Genomic DNA, 18934 nt, shown 5'->3' on the forward strand with positions numbered 1-18934 from the left:
GAGGGAAGGTTTATTTTAGCCCATAGTTCTTTGGCCCATTTCTTTGGAACTGTGGCATCTCAGTACTCTATATGAAGGGAGGTCTGTTCACCTATGGTGATGAGGAAACAAGGAAATGAAGAGGATCCATTAGGGGTTCCAATATCCTATCCAAGGACACATCCCACCGACATATCTTCCTCATACTATATACCCCAAATTCTAAAGGTCTTACCATCTCCCAATAGTGCCACAGGCTGGTGACCAAGCCTTCAACTCGGGCTTTGAGCGGGGGAGGGATCACTATATCAGCATATTCCCTCACTTAATGGATCAAATGCTGACTGCGTAAGTCTATAAAAGCTAGCTTTACTAGAATTCACAGCCTGGTTGTGGAGAAGACACCCTGAGACCATAACTAAACTGTTTGAGTCTCAGTTTACTTGTATGTGAAATAGAGAGACTTGGCAAATCATTTCCAAAGTTACTTTCAGCCCCATCATTCTATGACTAAATATTAATGTGGGCTCTGCCCTGTAAAAGACACTCTGCTAGATGCCATGCAGCAAACGAACAAGCAGAGACACGATCCAAACCGTGCCTCTTCCTGTTTATGGTGTCATTGCTTGGCTGCATTTCCAAACGGCCATCATAGCTACTTTGATTTGGTCTCAAGTTTCTCTTTAAATGTATGCCTCTCTTTGATGTTTAGAGATTCTTAGTCAAGTGGAGCTTGTGCCTATTTGAGTGAGCTCTGCCAGTCCGTCCCTATCTTTACCTTTGCCTTGCATTTCCTCTGCTGACAGGGTTTGTTTTCTTGGCACCAAACACCAGTGAGCAGCTTTGCAGTAAGGAGTAGGTATGCCCAAGCTGCCCTCTTTTTTTTTAAGGTCCAGATCCATATAGTTTCCTCTGCTCCCCAAACTGGGTCCTTTTCCCTCTCTTCTCTCTCAAGAACCAGCATGTTGGCCCACAGCCTACAGCCTGCATGAGCGACCTGTTTTAAAATCTGTGCATGTCGGACCTGTCAACATCCAGGCTCGGGAAAACAGACTGCCCTTGAGCAGAGCAGCTTTGCTAATCAATCATGCTTCAGAGAGTGGGCGGTTTGTACACAGGGACCACTTTGCTGTGACCAAGCGCCTATGAAAACATCTGAGGGTGAATTCAAGAAAAGGCAAAACAGTGTACTTTTCACGTCTGCTGCAGGAGGGCTGGGACAAGGTTTTATTTAAAAAACAACTCCTCCTTCCTGAAGGCCAAAAGTAGGCACACGGACTCAGACAGAATTCCTCTCAAGATTTACTGCGGACAGAGATAAGAGTTGAGTCTCTGCTTAGACACTGTATGTGAGGGCAAGTACAGAAACATGACCATTCCATTGTATGGTTAAGGTCTTTATTGTGATTAAGAGAGAGCAGAGGGAAAAAGAAGCAGACTGAACATGTATGTCCGGCATGCTGAGCTTGTCCAGAGCCATCTGTGAGAGAGGAGAGAATAGTGCGGAATAGAGAGGACAGAGGTCATAGAGGATAGCAGGAGACAGAGAGAGCACGGAGACAATAGTAAAAACATGGCTGTAGGAGGATGAATAGCTGCAGGGTGATTAGGGCAGATGAAGAGGTGAGAAGGAGAGATGCTGCTACCAGGACTTTGAAATGTAGAACAAGAACCTGTGGGACTGTGAGTGCCTGGAAGCACAAATGCTTACAAGACAGGCAGTCACAGGTATATGCCAGTGGAGCCATGTGTCTCTTCTGCCAGAGATAAGGGACATGACTCCTTTGGGCAATTGGGAACTGGTTTCCCAAGTTCCTGAAGAATGCTGGCTTTTATCTAACTGCTAGAAATCCTCCTGTGGTCCAGGTTGAGTTCATTTCTGGACACTTGGGCCGCCTGAGACCTAACAGACATGAGTTCACAGGCAAAACGAAACTCTAGGATGTGCTCCAATAATCAGAAACCAGAAATAAACTATGTTCAATAAAAAAAAAGTTTCTTACGGAATAAATCAAGTGGGACCACCAGTAAGGTGCAAATGTGCCAGTGAGCAAGGCAAGCAAATTGACACCCTCTGAAGCTGAGTTAGATACGAAACACAAAATTGCACTAATGAGATTCCATTAAGGGGAAATTTGCCACAGTTTGCTAGGTCTATGTCCTGGCTATAACGTAACATACACACTGGGACAGGTCACAGAAATCATCAGGCTTTTAAATGTATACTTGCTGAGATACTATATGCAATTTAAATGCCTCTATGGTAACTCTCGAGCAAGACCCAAAGCATCAATATATGAGGCATATCTCCTTATTACATACATGTTACTTTATTCAAAAGCATTTGATTTACAGATTTCACATGTTTGGTTATTTTAGAGGTAAGTTTGGAGCTGGGCAGAGGTCTCACTGAGTAAGAGTGCTTGCTGTAAAAGCAGAAGACCTAGGTTCAAATTCTCAGCAGCCACATAAAATCAGGGCATCAGTTTACGTGCCCATAACTCCAGTATTGAGGCAAAAACAGACAGATCTCAATGGTCAGTGAGCCTAACTACATTAGTGAGCTTAGGTTCAGTCAGAGAGTCTATCTCAAAGGATAAGGTGAAGAATGGTAGAAAAAGTCACCCAACATCTTCCTTTGCCTTTCCTCTTCGCACGCATGTAATATACACATAATCTCTGTCTCTGTCTCTCTTTCTGTTTCTCTGTCTCTCTGTCTCTTTATCTCTAAAGATAAGTTTATAATTAACTAATTTTAAACTCTTTTCAGTTTTAAAGTCCCTAAATCAGTGACAGAAAACACAGGCTTAAAATAACCAGAGAAATAACACGAGAGAAACAGAATACATAGATAACTTGGAAAGCATTTGCCCTTTAACCCAACAATCCCATTCTGGGGATTTGCCATGTTCACATATGAACTGAATTATGGCAAAGTGATATTCTGGGCAGTATTTACAACACCAGGAGACTGAAATAGCCAGGTGTCCATGAGCAGGAGCTGGTTAACTATACCTGCTGCAATGGGGAGCTGGTTAACTAGTTATACCTGCTGCAATGGGGAGCTGGCTAGCTATACCTGCTGCAATAGGGAGCTGGTTAACTAGCTATACCTGCTGCAATGGGGAGCTGGCTAGCTATACCTACTGTGATAGGGAGCTGGCTAACTAACTATACCTGCTGCAATGGGGAGCTGGCTAGCTATACCTGCTGCAATGGGGAGCTGGCTAGCTATACCTACTGTGATAGGGAGCTGGCTAACTAACTATACCTGCTGCAATGAGGAGCTGGCTAGCTATATGGAGTTCTGTAATGACTCCAGGGAACTGCTCATTCTGCATTCCTTTCTCCTCTGACTCTGAGGTTAGCTCTCTTTTCACTAATGAGATGTAAGCAAGTACAAGGCAATAAGGCGGCTTCTCAGTACCTCCATGTTGGGGCACAGTCCCCTTTTGTTTCTGGGCCCATTTGAAGTATTCCAAGTAAACTTGCTGAGAGAACTGATTGCAGGTGCTGTAAGGATCTACCAGCAACCATGGCAACCATGGAACAAGCAAGGCTGTAGGAGTAGCGTAGCCTTATGACTGTATCTACACATGTAAATTCTGGCAAGACCAGCAGAAAATCCACTGGCTGACCCACAGAACTAGGGAGTAATAAAACAGCTGTCGCTGAAGCCACTCTATTATGGAGTACCTCAGTGATACAACCTGGTATCTCTCAGAAGGTTGATGCTATGAAGGCAGCATATCAACCATGAAGAAAAGAAGGGCATCCTATCTCGAGAATACACTGTTATGTGAACAAGCTGTCTGAATAACAAACAGCATTGTTTTGTGTAAGAAAGAACAAAAGAAGAAATATATCTCTATATATGAATACTTACATATGTATATATTCATATAAATGTGTGTGTGTGTAGCACAAGGAGACACTAGACATATACTCAAGAAATAAAATGTGGCTATCTGCATCTATGGAGAGAAGGGACAACAAATGAGATGGTTGAGGATGAGTGGGTAAAGTTACCAATAAATAACTGTCCTAGTGTTTGAAAGGTACAAAGATAAAGCAAGGGAGAAACGCCATAGCCTGGAAAGGCAAAAATTCAAATTGCCAACCATATTTCTGCAACAAAGCTATCCTTCATCTCATGGCCTTCCTGTGATACAGAATCACACTTCCTCATAGCATGTGCAGTTATTTAATGACACCTTCTCTTCTGTGCAAGATTGTAAGCACTTTTGGAGCAGAAAACACATCTCAGGTATCTCAGTCGGTTCAGCAGCCAGCAAGCACCATGTGAGGCACAGAGCAGGAAAGCACTACAGTCTTGTGAAAAGAAACTTTCAAAACACTCTGGGAGAGGTGAGATGGCTCAGTGGGAATGACGACTGCAGTTCCTTCTCCAGAATCCACAGCATAGAAGGAAAGGCCAGCACCCATGTGGCAGTGTGCATGTTCCCATACAAATAAGTATATAAATAATGATGACGCCACGTAAAGAACACTGGTGAGTCCCAAGGAATCCGCACCTCAATTTCTTCTGTAGGACTCCTGCTGCACCATCTTCTAGGAAAAAAGTAAGCATTGTTTATGGCTTTAGCATGTGTCTCTCTCAAATGTACCCTGAGTTACTGGGAGAGGGTGAATTATATAAAAGCTAAATTTGAATGCCATGAGAGGCAAAAAAAAAAAAAAAAAGCAACATAGGTTCTTTTATTTTAAAAACTAACAAAAAAAGGAGCTAGAAAAATGAAAAATGATGTTTGTCTCATTGTTTCTTGTAAGTCACAAAGAGACTCCTGTGGAATATGCAGTAAGATGGATTAGTGGGATGTTGAATGTGCTGAGCTGGGAGGCTTCATTGCACCTCAACAGAAGTCAGCATTCAACGACTGCGGGATGCTATGTATTGACTTCAGTGCTTCTAGGAAAGGCGAGACCACAGCTTTCTCTGTAAACCTTTTCAAGAGCTTAACAGTTCTCACTGGAAACCTCTTTTTCCTTTGAAGATGTGCCTTTCCTAGTAAGTCTTAAAGTCCGTCTTCTATCACAGCACACTGTCTACGTGTCTAACCTCATGATGGCAGAAGCTCTTCTGAGAAGAAGTCTGAGGCACCTGGATGGTGCAAACTGTACCTCTCTCTCTCTTGATGAAGGACTCAGAGTTACTTCAACCCTTATGTGATCTTGGACCACATGAAGAGATAGCATTATGTAGCACTGATACTGTATCTGGACAGCAATGGGCAATTGCTAAGAATTAAAAACATGCTAAAGATACATATGTAAGAAAGAGAAGAAACTAATTCTATATATCCAATTGTTGAGAGAAGGAGGGCGAACACTTGTTTTCTACCTATAAAATTCATAAATATTTGTTGGAAAAAACATGAACACAGCAGTCTGAGCATCAGGAAAAAAAACACATCAGAGCCATAATAGTTCTAGACCAATGGAGAGAAGAATTTAAAGATGGCCAAGGGCTGGTGCTTATAGAGGACCACAGTGCTTCCTGAAGACCTATGTGGCTCTGAATGACTGCCTGGTGCAGAGGGGTGCAGATGTTTGGGAAGTTCACTGTAAAGATCTGCCTCAACTATACCTAGTTCACACAGACCATCGGGATAGACGCCTCCTTATTTGGTATAGAAAAAAATTCCTGGGACTCATACTAGTTTCAATTTAGTTCTTATGCTATTTTAATTCTGACTGTGAAATTTGGAAACTTCAAAGAAAAGTCTGGATAGAGGCTTGGAATGTTTAAGCTAGCCCAGACTCCACACTCTATGGGCACCATATGGTTTTTCTACCCTTGACTTTGTAAAAAGGAGAAACCGGGTGTAGGAATATACCTTTGTAATAAAAGTCTATTCAAAGGCATGGAAGGTTTATTTGATATATGAAGGAAGGTATTTGACCAGGGGGACACTTAGCAAGAAGAAAATATGAAGCTCTAAGTAAATACTGCCCATCTGCTCCTGGCCCCACCACCTGGCTCTTATTCCTTCTCTGATAGGTTTGAGCCAAGCAATTTTGTTTTATTTGTGCGCTTTGAGAGGCCACCTGTCGTGGAATAGACTTATACATTAAACAAAGTGAACATTTCATATTTCTGTGTTTCCCATATGATTTCCCTAAACAAAAAGCACTTATTTCACCTTAAGCAGATTTAAAAAATGCTGACTCTGACAAAAGGTATAAACAAGGCAATCTTTTGTTTATGAAGACTGTTCGCAGCCCATCCATAGAAAGACACCCTCTCCCTCCCCAACTCTGGGGAGTTAATCCATCCACACATTTTGGTCATTTCCCTGGCTCTTGTAAGCTACAGTGAAGGAAAAGCATTTTACAAGGGAACATGGTATATTTGTGCTAAAAACAGGCACCACAGAAATCCAGAGAAGGGAGCCAAAAAAAAAAAAAAAAAAAAAAAAAGCCAGGCATACAAGTCTAGAGAGCAGGCAACATCTAGGGATGGTATTTGGGGAAAGGGGGAGAAGGAAAGGGAGGGGGAGGTGGGGAAAGGGGAGTACTGGGTGAGGATTTGAAGCCAAGACTGCCTGATAGAGGGAAGACTTTGAGGAGTCTCTAGCTCTCAGGCTAAGGAACGCAGGCCTTTTCCTTGAAACTTTAGCTGTGGAAGTTCTCAGGCAGGGAATACAAACTTTGCAGAAATACTTTGGCCTGAATAGCGTGTAGGAAACCCCTGTGGTTGTGTGGACCTTCAGTCTCTATGGGAATAGACACAAAAGAGGATTACACGTGAGTGGCCACTTGACCTCCAGATGGCCTTCCTTGCTCTACTTGGTGCGACTCCTTTAAGGCCTTGCTCTGAGTAGAACAGCTTTCATGCACTGCAGCCTTGCTCTACCAGGAGTGTTACAGGGATGGTTTGGGTCTCATGGAATTAGTGTCAGCTCAGGCCAGTGTGTAATTGCTTCCTTTATTCTAATACAGTGTAGTACTTTACCATGGAAGAACACTGGGAGAGGAGAGATTACAGCATACAATGTGGACAATGTGGGCAGCATTGTGGGGTCTCTTCTGTCTCCCCTTCACTCAAAGAGCTCTGTGTCTATGAACTGGATCGAGGTTAGGAATCAACAGAGGTGCATCACCTTTAATATTCACGTTAGGATTTCCTGGTCCTGACCCAGAAGTTTCTGCTTCTACTAGTGAGTATTTTTGTAGATTCTTCACCAATTTCCCATCTAGGAGGCCATGGGGATAAAGTCTGAGAAGAAGAAGAGGCTGTGAGGGGATATATGCATACAGAAGAAGGGGAAGATGGAAACCAGGAGGGCCGAAGTTGGAGGACAAGATCTGGTCTACATTACCAGGTGGTGCCCTAACAGCAATCACAGGGGAGGATGAGCTTGGAGGAGGAGGGACGGAGATATGCTGAGATGGTGCTAGGCTGTCCCAAGTCAGCACAACCAACCTAGAGTTGGAAATATGGAGAGACATGGGAGCAATTCTAGTCAGTACACACAGTTTTGGATAGCCTACAATGTGGGCCCTACATGAAAGGATGTCAGGGAGAAGATGAACTACCTGGGAGAGAAAAGGCAGAGAAGTGTCTGAAGACCTGGGCTAAGCTGAACATTCTAATTCTCCAACCAAGGCAAGGCAGAATAGCAGGTCTGTTGCACAGAGGTGGCTGTTCAGCAAGGCAAAGAAACGCACGGTGGTGGGAGCAAGAAGGTCTAGCATAGAAGAGAGACTTAACTGGAGAAAGGTAGAGCAACATGGCTCTGGAAGATCACTGAAGTAGCCCTGCTATTCCTTCCCACACAAGAGTTTCACTGGCATACTTGATCTGATCTCTGGAGTCGTAAATAGTCATGGGAATCGGACCAGATGTGGCAAGTTGTAGACTCAGAACATGACGATACAGCTTGAGAACGCTTAAAAGCACACGAAGGTAGCACACCGCATGGCAAAGAAAAGATACAGGGGTCTGGGGAGATGGCTTAGCAGTTAAACACTTGCCCTGTGTCTTAGTTACTTTTCTATTACTGTGATAAAGACACCACGACAAAGACAATATAAAAGAAAAATTTAATTTGGGGCTTACGATGTCAAACCACCATGACAGCGATCATGGTAACAGACGCGATGCTGGAGCAGCAGCATCTTGGTCAGCAAGTAGGAAGCAGAGAGAGCTAACTGGAAATGGCATAAGCTTGTGAAACCCCACAGCCCATCCTGCAGCATGTCTCCAACAATTACACAGCTCCTAATCCTTCCCAAACAGTTGCACCAACTGGAGATCAAGTATTCAAATAGATGATCCTGCGGAACCAATTCTCACTCAAACCACTACACCATACAAACAGGACGAGCAGAGATTGGATCTTCAGAAATCCACGTAGATGCCAGGTGGGCTGCCTGCCACCTGGAGGGCAGAGATGCGGATTGCCACGTCAAGCTTGTTAGCAAGCCTAGGTACACGATCAAGCTTTGGTTTTGATTGAGCAACTGCTGTAGTGACTAAGGTAGAAGACTAACCAAGGATGGTTCCTGACATTAGCCTCCACTTGCACAGATACACAGTGCATGCATTAGCATACCCACTCATGCGAACACACACACACACACACACACACACACACACACACACCCATATTCGTATGAAGTTGGGAAAAGAACAGAAAAAAAAAGTGACTGTTTTAAGGCTACTATTTTCTGGAACCGGGGAGTCTTCAGGGCACACACACTGACAGTGGACAGGGATAAAGTGCTGGGATGTTCGGACTGTTTGCATGGAGGATAAGAGAAGTAGAAAAGCAAAAAGGGAGTGCTGTAGGGCTTTGGAGGGCAGACTGTGGGGCTCACCCTGGTGCTAAGATCTGGATGAAGTAGGAAGTGATGACATCAGGCCTGAGGAAAAAGACGATGCCATTCCTTAGAAAATATCGAGTGTTCTATTAGCATCGAGCATTATCTTATCAGTGGCTTAAAATTGTATTCCCTGTATTACCATTTCCAAGTATGTTTTGCTGAAACCTTTGATCTGAAGTAGTCTAGTCAGCCATGAGTCTCTCTCTCTAAGCTTCCATGAGCAAATATATTAATTTAAGTCTGTATTGCTTTTATGAATGAGGTTTAAAGGAACGAAACTTCTGCCTATTGAAAGGCAGTGGATTAAAAGATAATGTGTTCAGTCGGCTGGTCCTCTGTCTAAGAATGAGCTTCTCTTGCCCGCGTTTGCTCTCCTTGCAGCTTCTCTCCTGCACTCATCCTGCTTTTTAGCTTTCTCTCAAGATCCCTTGCAGGGCTGTGCTCAGCAATTCCAGGGCGCCTGGCTCTGCCCTGCCCCACCGGTTCCTCCCACTGGTCTCCATCCTCATGGTCTGATTGTACTCTGACCCACTTTGCCTCTTCTCTCATTTCACCTGATCCTGAGGACAAAGCCTATTCTCACTCTCAACCCTTAATTCATTCAGTCACCATTTCTTCACTCTTTCCAAAGCCCTCAGTAAGCAGCCTCTGATGACAGCTGACCCTCAGCGTCTCTTGACTCAAATCTCTATTTTTTGAGCCCATAAAGTCACTGCGTGGCATCATTCATTGGCAGAGTTGATACCTGTATTTTAAGTTTACACCTTTTGACTTTGACAAGATTTCTGTGGGGATTTGGGCAGCAATCCTTAACCGTTTCTATTTTATTTTGGTGGGAGAGTCCTTCTGATGTGCATAGCTGCAGAGATCTAGTTCTTGTCCTCCAGAATGCTCAGGTGCAGAGATGGCATCTGGCCGTGTGCTAACCTGGATGAGGTCTCAGTCTCCATACTGGTGACCTCTTTGCCAGCATCTTGGAACCACACGATGCCAGTACACAGTAGTGAGGATGCGAGGCTGTGCCATCACCAAACTCATATGCTCCACAACTTTCCTGCCCAGGATTTTATTAGGCTGCAATCAGGCTTTGTTAGAAATGTAAGCCTGAGACTCCTCTTTTTTGCATTGGGTTCTAATGTATGGGGTTGTAGAAAATGATATTTCTTGTGCTCCTCTGTTATCTGAGAGAACTTCTAATGCCTAAAAACTGCATTTAATTAAACAAGCAAACAAACAAACAAAAAACTGAGCTTTCTAAAAGAACAAAGAAAGAAGTAATGCCCCAAGAGCCACACAGAACAGGGTGTCTCACTTTAGTGATTCTAAAACTCCAGGTCTCCTGGTCATTGGTCACAAGCAACACAGGAGCCCAGTCTCAGTGCCTCAGGTCAAAATTCCAACCTTTTCCAAATGAAGGCTGCTCCGTGTACACGAGAGTAAACTGTAGAAAGGAAGTGGGAGCGAGGAAGGACATAAAGTTCAACTCTGTGAACACACTTGCTCTCTCAGTCAGGAGTAGGTGCTGAAGTCAGAAGTGGGTGGAATCCTGAGAACAGGGAAAGGAAACAGCAGGCCAACCAGCCCAGTGTCTGCATAAGCTCTTTCCCTCCTGCAATGCAAAGGTTGGTTTCAGATTCTCAAACAAAAACATATGACAACAGGCAAATTGCTCACAGTAGCAGGGAGGGCCAGCCACATGGATGGTTTTATTGGTAAATATCTCATTCTAGCATCATGTGGTCAATACGACAGTAGTCAGTACAATTAGTATTCAAATCACCTGGGCTGGGTGGCTGTTTGATCTTAAGGCCCATAGGTATTCACACAGTAACCACGGCTGATGAACTCACGAGAAAGACCTTAGTTCATGAGCCCAGCCTTTTCTGAGAAAAGGAAGAAAAAGGAAGCAATTCTTAGTAAAAGGCAAACCACAGGGCTACTGTGTTCAAGACAGGCTGTACACATCAAACCACACACATATCAAAATGATGATCAGCCTGCCTCATCCAGGATGTCAGTGAATTCGGAATTAGGGAGCAAGACTTTCCCTCATACCGAGAACAGCCTGGCACAACGAGGAACTAGCTTCCACGTGTCCTACCTGCTGTCCTCTCTGCTCTAGGACCTGCTGTCACCCAGAGAGCCTCATCTGCTGAGCCCCAACTACAGACATTCTTTCACAGAACAGATTGCTGAGCATCCTCTGGATGACAGAATCTAAGATGTGGCCTATCTCAAAGTGCAAGGGGGCCTATTGCCTTCAGAGACCTCAAGGTCTCAGAATGATATCAGGAAAAGTATTAAAGGGAGATGGGAGCAAAGCAGTTAGTTTTGTTAGAAAGTCTATCAGTAGAGAAAGTAGGCATGAAGAGAGTTGAGACTAGTCAAAGGAGTTGCTTCCAGAATGATGTGGAGAGGGGGTCAACAGGCCAAAGCATGCACTCTCAGAGGTAATGATACAAGAGTCAAGCTTCTTAGAGAGTTGGAAAGATGAGGGAGATGAGGGGAGGAGTGGGGAGAGAGGAACACGGAGGAGAAGATGTGAGACTGACGACAGTAAGGAGGCATGCATTCTTGAAGGTGAGCTCGGACCAGGCAGGCATGACTTTGAGGAGGCCACAGGGGGCAGAACTGAGCCCAGCATCCCAGTAACTCAAGTAGACCTCAGTGAGATGCTATCCTCTCATCTGCTTTGAGTTCTCTCTGTCACATGCAAGACATTTTCCAAGCTTTGAAAACACAAACCGAGCTGGCTCTCACCTTGATATCTGAATGGTTCAAGTCAGAGTTGCACGTTCCAGAGTTCTCAGAAAAAGCCAAAGTTTTGTGACCAAAAACTCCAAAGGAGGAAAGTAAAGTCCAAAGGAAATTTCCAGAATCCCCAGTAGCCAAATAATGTCAGGTTCTTTTTTTCAATCACACTAAAAATAATATTATACTTCGGGCCCTAGGGCACACTTCTATAAATAATACTTCCCCAGAACTCAACCCAGTAAACTGTGGTCTTCTCTTAGTCACTTCCCTCAGACATGACATGGGAGGGTCTTGTGTGGTCCCTTGTCAGTCGAGATGTTTGTATTTCCAAGAGACCTGAGAGCTGGACTCTCCTGCAATCCAAAGGCATCAGCCTTTTGGTAGGAACCAGAAAAAGGAACCATCACAAGTTGCCGGAGGAACTGTCAATTGGTATACCATTCGAACACAACTTGGAAATGTCTATATCTATTCAGATAGATCTGCTGTCATTGATCATGACACACTCACACACACACAGACACACAGACACACACACACACACACACACACACACACACAGAGAGAAGCATGCTTGCTACAAAATGGATCATGCTACATTTGGAATTATTTTAAAAACATTTTTTTACTAGAAAGAGAGAAAATTCATATCTTGCTTTGCTTAATTGGTATTTTTATCATTGGTGAGATGAAGAATATCTAAGTTCACTTACAAGTCTACATTTATGATTCTTTTTTCAAGTAACTTAGTCAGCTGTTTAATCAGAGTCCTGATTAGTTTAGCATTTATACAGTACGATTGCACCACCTTGTTGGTCCACTTGTCTGACTTCCAGCATTGTTATCATCCACCAGTATTTCTACATCACCTTAAACTCTAATGTCCTTAAAGCACTAAACCTATTCTGTTTTACAATGTGTATATTTCAGAGTTTTATTTTAGGTGCATGTGCCTGAGAGTGTATGTATGTGTACTACATGCACGCAGGTACCCATGGAGCCCAGAAGAAGGTGCTAGGTCCCTCAAAACTGAAGTATAGTCAGCTGTAAGCTATCTAATGTGGATGCTGAGAAACAAAACAAAGTCCTCTGCAAGAGCAGCTAGGGTTGAGGCTTAGCTTCATATGACCTACAATGTATTAGAACCTTAGAATGTCTATTGAAATTCAAAGGAGAAATATACATATACATATTATGCATATATATGGTATGTATATATACATATATAGTGTGTATATACATATATGTGTATATGTGTGTGTGTATATATACATATGTATATATATATATACATACACACACACACACACACACACACACATATATATATATATATATATATATATATATATATATATATATAGAGAGAGAGAGAGAGAGAGAGAGAGAGAGTGATGTTTTTGTGGGTACACATGTATGCATATATGTGCACATACATGTGCCTGGAAGCGGAGACTTCCTCAATCATTTTCCTCCTTAAGTTTTCTGACAGTGTTTTTCTAAACCTGGAGCTCATGATTGGATAGACTGGAAGGCTAACAAGTCCTTCAGATCCACCAATCTCTCTCTCCTAGTACTGGGGGCCCTGATAGGCTCCATTATGCCTAGCTTCTGTGTGGATGCTGGGGATATGAACTCAGATCTTCATGCTTTATCAATTGAGCCTTCTCTCCAGATCTTAAATAAATTCATGTTGATATGAAAAACAAACAAATATTCATTACAGTTAGGGATCATATGTAGTCATGTAAAAGGGAGAGCAGAGGGATCTTAATATTGTGTTGTAGAGTGAGAAAAAGAAAAGTTATAGAAACGGAGTCTGGAATCTGGTTTTTATAAAATGGCAACAAGAAAATCGACACAGGCATGGATTGGGTCTAACAGTGTTTGGTGGAGTTGTGTGAGCTGAGTGATGTGTGGAAGGTACCCACAGGTTCAACATTAGCAGTCAGGAGAGAAGAAAGGGGAGAGGAGTAACAGGCAAGGAGCAACGAGGGTAGACATAACACAGTGAACGACAGCAGTGACTATGAAACCCACTTTAAGTTGTGACGTCACTTGAAGAAAACCATGGGTGTGAACGGTGACCATGGGAGTGTGAGCGCGGTGTGTTCCCACAACGCTAGTGGTTTTCTTTTCAGTGTGGTGAGATGCCTTTAGATATTTTGCATTATTTTGAAATGTTTACCACCCCATTAATTATGAGTATTATTTCAGTCAGAAAAAGACCTGTTAAGGGCAAAATACAAAAAGTTATATGTGGGGCAATATAGTTTCCAAAGAAACAGGCAGCGCAATGAGTTTGTAAAGCCCAGTCACACCCCAACTTACCTAAAGATTGTAAATTTCACATACTGTTGAGGAGATGGCTGTACAAAGTGCTGGTCTATTAGTAGGAGGCTGTGCTTCATTTGTTTGGGGTGAACCACAATATTTCTTATCTTTTCTCTATTTTCAGATTTTTTGTTTATTCTGTAGAGCATAGTGCAGTGCACACACTCTTAAGTGGAGCCTCAGACTACTAAAATGATGTCTTAGGGTATTACCCCACAGCAGATCTCAGAAAGGACATGCAGCGCCACCATGGAGCGGGAGCACCGGTGTAGTTGATGAGGGCTCCAATAAACAGAGGCAATGCAAAGAGGTGGGGGATCTTGTGCGCCTTGACTGTCCTGGAAGGAACAGTCAATGAATGAGGCCTGCTTGGAGAGCTGGTGGCCCTCTGGGCAATTCTGCTGATGCCCACAGGAACATATTCAGCAAATGTCAAAGTCACGTGATTAGATAAAAAAATGAGGATACACTACAGTGCTCTTAGCTACTAACCCATTCTTAATATCCACTTTCTAAATATACTGCTATTCTGGAGCCTACAAGAAAGACAAGTATAATAGCCAAGGGAAAAGGCAATATGTGGCAGAAATATAAAAGTGGACACATATGGGATATTTTGTCCCCTCAAACATTTGTGGAAAGCATTGCATAGGATAAACAATACAACTTATAGGTCATTTAAAACTGTTCCCAGGTAACTCCTGCCTTGACTCATTTTTACTATAGTCAACACAAAAGGATTAGGAGAAATTAGCATAACTTTGATTCAGTGTGGCTTGCTCTTTTCTAACAGTTTGTACATTCTGGGAACCCGTTCTCCCTTTCCTTCAAAGTATTCAGAGAAAGGATCATGGTTCTGTGTTCAAGTTCAAGAAAGTTGAAGGAGGAGGCTTAGAGAGCCTTCCACCTTCTGGATTCTGATTCAGGATGAGATGTCATGCTGGTCACCAGCCCTTACACCTTCTATCTCACAGAAGAAGGCACCAGGCCACGGCATTTCCCTAAGTGAACCCTGCTTCTGTTTGCTGACATTCTTGAAGCTGATGTAATACAACTGAGGCAAATCACCTCAGTAAGGCAACTGATGCAATGCCATCTAAATACCAGGCCGTCATGAAACTGAGATGTTTACTAAACAACTGAAGGCTGAGATGAAAGAAACAAGTCAAAGTTCTGAGCAGAGTTTCCAAGAAAAGAACTGACTTGAGCTACTTGGGGATTTCGAGATGGCTCAGACCGTAAAGGTGCTGAGCCTGACGCCTTGGGTTTGATCTCTGGTCTCACATGTTGGAAGGAGAAACTGGACTCATCAAAGTTGTCCTCTGACGTCTACACACACACACACACACACACACACACACACACACACACACACACACACACTAAAATAAATACATAAAGGTAATAAAAATGTTTAAAGGAGTTAGTTTGTGGGTAGGCTCCTAACAAGAAAGGATTGCTTACCTATTGTTTCCAACAGTTGGAAAAGAACAGAGGCCATTTTTCATACATAAACAGTATTCTCAGTATGGGCTGGTGAGGAGGTAGGCCCTGTCTTCTTACAGACAGCCTGAGGATCCTACCCAGGGAATCTCTCCCTACACAGGACCACTTCCTGTATCATGAAGCTTTCCTTTGTTCTCCGTGATGAACTGTCTGGTCCTGCCCTGGAAAAACACGTCTGCAGTCTCTGCCTAGCCTCCTTACCAAACCCAGCTCTCCCTCTTCCTTTTACCTAGCTCAAGGTTTTCCTCTGTCTGATGCTGACAACTTCTACCTATTTTTCATTCTTCTTGGGTTTGCTCAATTAGCAAGAGTCAAACAATCCCCATCCCACAAGGTCTCCTAGAAGCATTACTCTCTCCGCCAGCTGTAGAAGAGGGGCAGAAGGCAAAGTTCCTGCCTCCTTTTCTTTCAACTCTCTGTCCACAGAGAATCTTTATGCAAGGCCCTGTTGATATGCTCCACACACCTCTCCAGACATCAAGCATGTCGGCAGCACTCATCTTGTCCTTGTCACCCTCCACCCAGCCCTTTGGTGTTCTATCATAGCTGTGTCTGCTTATGCCCTCTGTCCAGTCAGCTGCAACTCTGCATTTCATCCCTTCTTACTCTCACTTTTCTGTCTCTCCTGACATCAAGGCCTCTTCAGACCTAGTCTCCCTGCTCTGTTCTCATAGCAACTGACTGCCATCCTAAATCATGTCAGTTGACATCACCACACTCAACTGAACTGCATCCAATTTCCATTGGGTAACATAACCTGAATTCCTTCATTCACAGGTGAGAGACATCTGCTGTCTATGCATATAAGACTCTCCCAGGTCTCCAGAACACTCCACATAATTTCACTCAAGGTTTTTCTTCCTGCCATTTCTACTGTAGGAGGTGGCCTTCTGCCACATCAGCTGTAGAGGAGCAGAGCAGAACATGTCAGCAGGGGCTTCAGGGACAAAGGAGGTAGGAGGCAGTGGGTTTATCTTGTGCCTGTTGAAACCCTATTGCACAGTACTAAACTACAGCACTAGGGACCCATTACTATGAAGACACAATACTATCTATAGATCATCATTCACAGACCTTGCCAACTACAGTGGGAGTAGGAACTCTGTGCTCCAATAACACCCAAGAGAAGAAAGCACAAAACTCTGGATATCAAGGCTCCTTGTTCCCTTTGGGATGCAATGGGTTCACAAAAATTAAGGCCTTTCCTAATCTTCAGATCATCCACCTACTCTAACTTCAGTTATAACAAGCAGTCAGAGCCACAGACAATGCTGAAAAAACAAGAATGTCAAAAAAAAAATCAACATTTTATTACCTGTAAAGTTAAGCCACCGGAGAAAAGCCTTTGTATGTGATGATAATTTTTGTCTCAAAGATCAGTATCTTGAGAGCAGCTGTGCAAATTTCCCTGAAGCACTCAAGGTGATCTATAACATAAGGTGGCCATATGCCCCAGCTTGTCAGGGAGAGTCCCAGTGTACACCTGTTGTTCCTGCAAAACTATTAATAGTGCCCCTTTCACTCTCAGAACAGACCCAGTCTGAGTGACAGATTATATGAGTGCTGCATCTGCGATGCTGCCAGATGCCAGTAGCTTCTCCGGGAAAGGGATGGTCTGCACAGGACACACAGAGCAGCAAAGGGCCAGCATCCCAGCTGTTTCTTCATCATGTAACATGCTTGCAAACAGTCGGGAAGTGGGAACACTGAGTCAACAGTGGCTCTGCAGACCTGGCTCTTTCAGTTTCCATGTGAGGCTAAAATACAAGCACAATAACAAAATGCGACTGGATAATATGGTGGTAGTTATAGAGCTCAAATGACCAACTCCAAAGGAGTTAAAGGCAGAAGATAAGCCTCCTTGGCTTCAGTCTTCAGAGAGGAGCTCTGGAAGGTGATGAAGCCTAAACTGGAGGGGAAATATAGAAAGGAAAGAAAAAGAAGAGGAAAGGAGAGAAGAGGGGAAAAGAGGGGAGGGGAGAAGAGGAGAGGAGATTCTCCTTTGGGAGAGAAGGAAAGTAGAGGGGTTAGGAAGATCACTCAGTGGATAACACGCTTGCTATGCAAGCACGAAATCTTTACTTCTGATCCCAGAACACATGTAAAACCAGGAACAGTGTGATCCAGTGCTTAGGATATGAGGTAGGGGTCAGGGGGTGGACACAAACAGGTGGATCTCAAGGATTTGGTGGCCAGGCAAGACTACCTAAACATAGAATTCCAGGTTCAGTTAGAGACTGTCTCAAATAGAAAAAAAAGAAGGAAGGAGAAAAAAAGACAAGAAGGCTGAAAGTGTTACAGAAAGAACCAACTCTCAACCTCAGGTCTCTTAATGGACACATGCATCCACCACCACCACTACATGTACACACACACACACACACACACACACCTACTCTCTGACACACACACATACACATGTACACCTACTCCTCACATACACATGCATACAAACACAGACACACAGACACACACACACTTCTACCCTCTGACACACACACACACACACACACACACACACACACACACACATGTACACATACCCCTCACATACATATGCATGCACACATAGACACACACACACAGAGACACACACACACACACACACCACCCCATCTCATTTAAAAGGAAAAAACTGGATCATCATAAACCACTTAAATGACTCTATAAGTAGTATTACCATATATGGTAAAAGAGAAAAATAAAAACAACATACAAAGATTTTGTGGTTTTCCCAAAATGTCACAATGATTTCAGGCACAGCAACCATCACTTCCAAGTGACTGGACAACCAGCCAAGAGCTAGTGGCTGTTTAACTGTTCCTGCCTGTGATGTGGTAAGAAAACAGTGGCCATCTTTTTAATTCATCCCAGCTTCCTACTCACTGGCTGTGGAGGGGGTGGGAAGGAAGGAGGAAATGGTTTCTTTCAGTAAAATGAAGGCTTGAACAAATTGATTTCTGAAAATCTCTTTCTCCCTCCCTTCCTCCCTCCTTTCCCCCTCTCTCTGTGTGTGCACATGCGCATATGTGGAGGCACAAGTGCAGGTTTCAGAGGCTGACTTCAGGTATCTTTCTCTTCCCTTCTCTGTCTTTGTTTTTGAGACAGGTCTTTCACACAGTCTTGGAATGAAGCGTTTTGGTTCCAGCAAACCCTGGGGGGCCTCCCTTCTCTATCCAGCACTGAACATGATGTCACCTACCTGGCTTTCATGTGACTGTTGAAAATTCAAATTTGGGTCCCCATGCTTACAAAGCAAGCGCTTTATCCACTGAGTCATCTCCTCAGCCACTAAAGAAACTGTTGATCTCTGACAATCCACATCCTTTAGAATCAATTCCAGGTTTTATGTATTATGTTCTAGGTTTATCTTCCTTGATGTTAAGCAAAAGACCAAGAAGCAATAGGCTTAATTCAAATGTTGACTTAAGTATTTATTTCCAAGAAAATGGTAAACACTGGATTAATTGTATTGGTCCCTTCCCAGTGCAAACAAGTGAAGTTCTTAAGA

The 18934-nt window shown here is 43.5% G+C and overlaps 1 protein-coding gene and 1 long non-coding RNA gene across 2 annotated transcripts in view; both read right to left on the reverse strand.

Moving 5' to 3' along the window:
- The window catches only part of Bcl2 (B cell leukemia/lymphoma 2), a 176115-nt gene that overhangs the window by 63952 nt on the left and 93229 nt on the right, over nt 1-18934 (reverse strand). The gene's annotated exons all lie outside the window — the stretch shown is intronic.
- Gm37053 lies at nt 1636-12818 on the reverse strand. Its single transcript, XR_878433.2, has 2 exons — nt 3093-12818; nt 1636-3058 (listed from the first exon to the last, which is right to left on the reverse strand). It is a non-coding gene; the product is annotated as a predicted gene, 37053 (long non-coding RNA).

Source organism: Mus musculus, chromosome 1 (genome assembly GCF_000001635.26).
Source record: "Mus musculus strain C57BL/6J chromosome 1, GRCm38.p6 C57BL/6J".
Classification (NCBI taxonomy): Eukaryota; Metazoa; Chordata; class Mammalia; order Rodentia; family Muridae; genus Mus; species Mus musculus.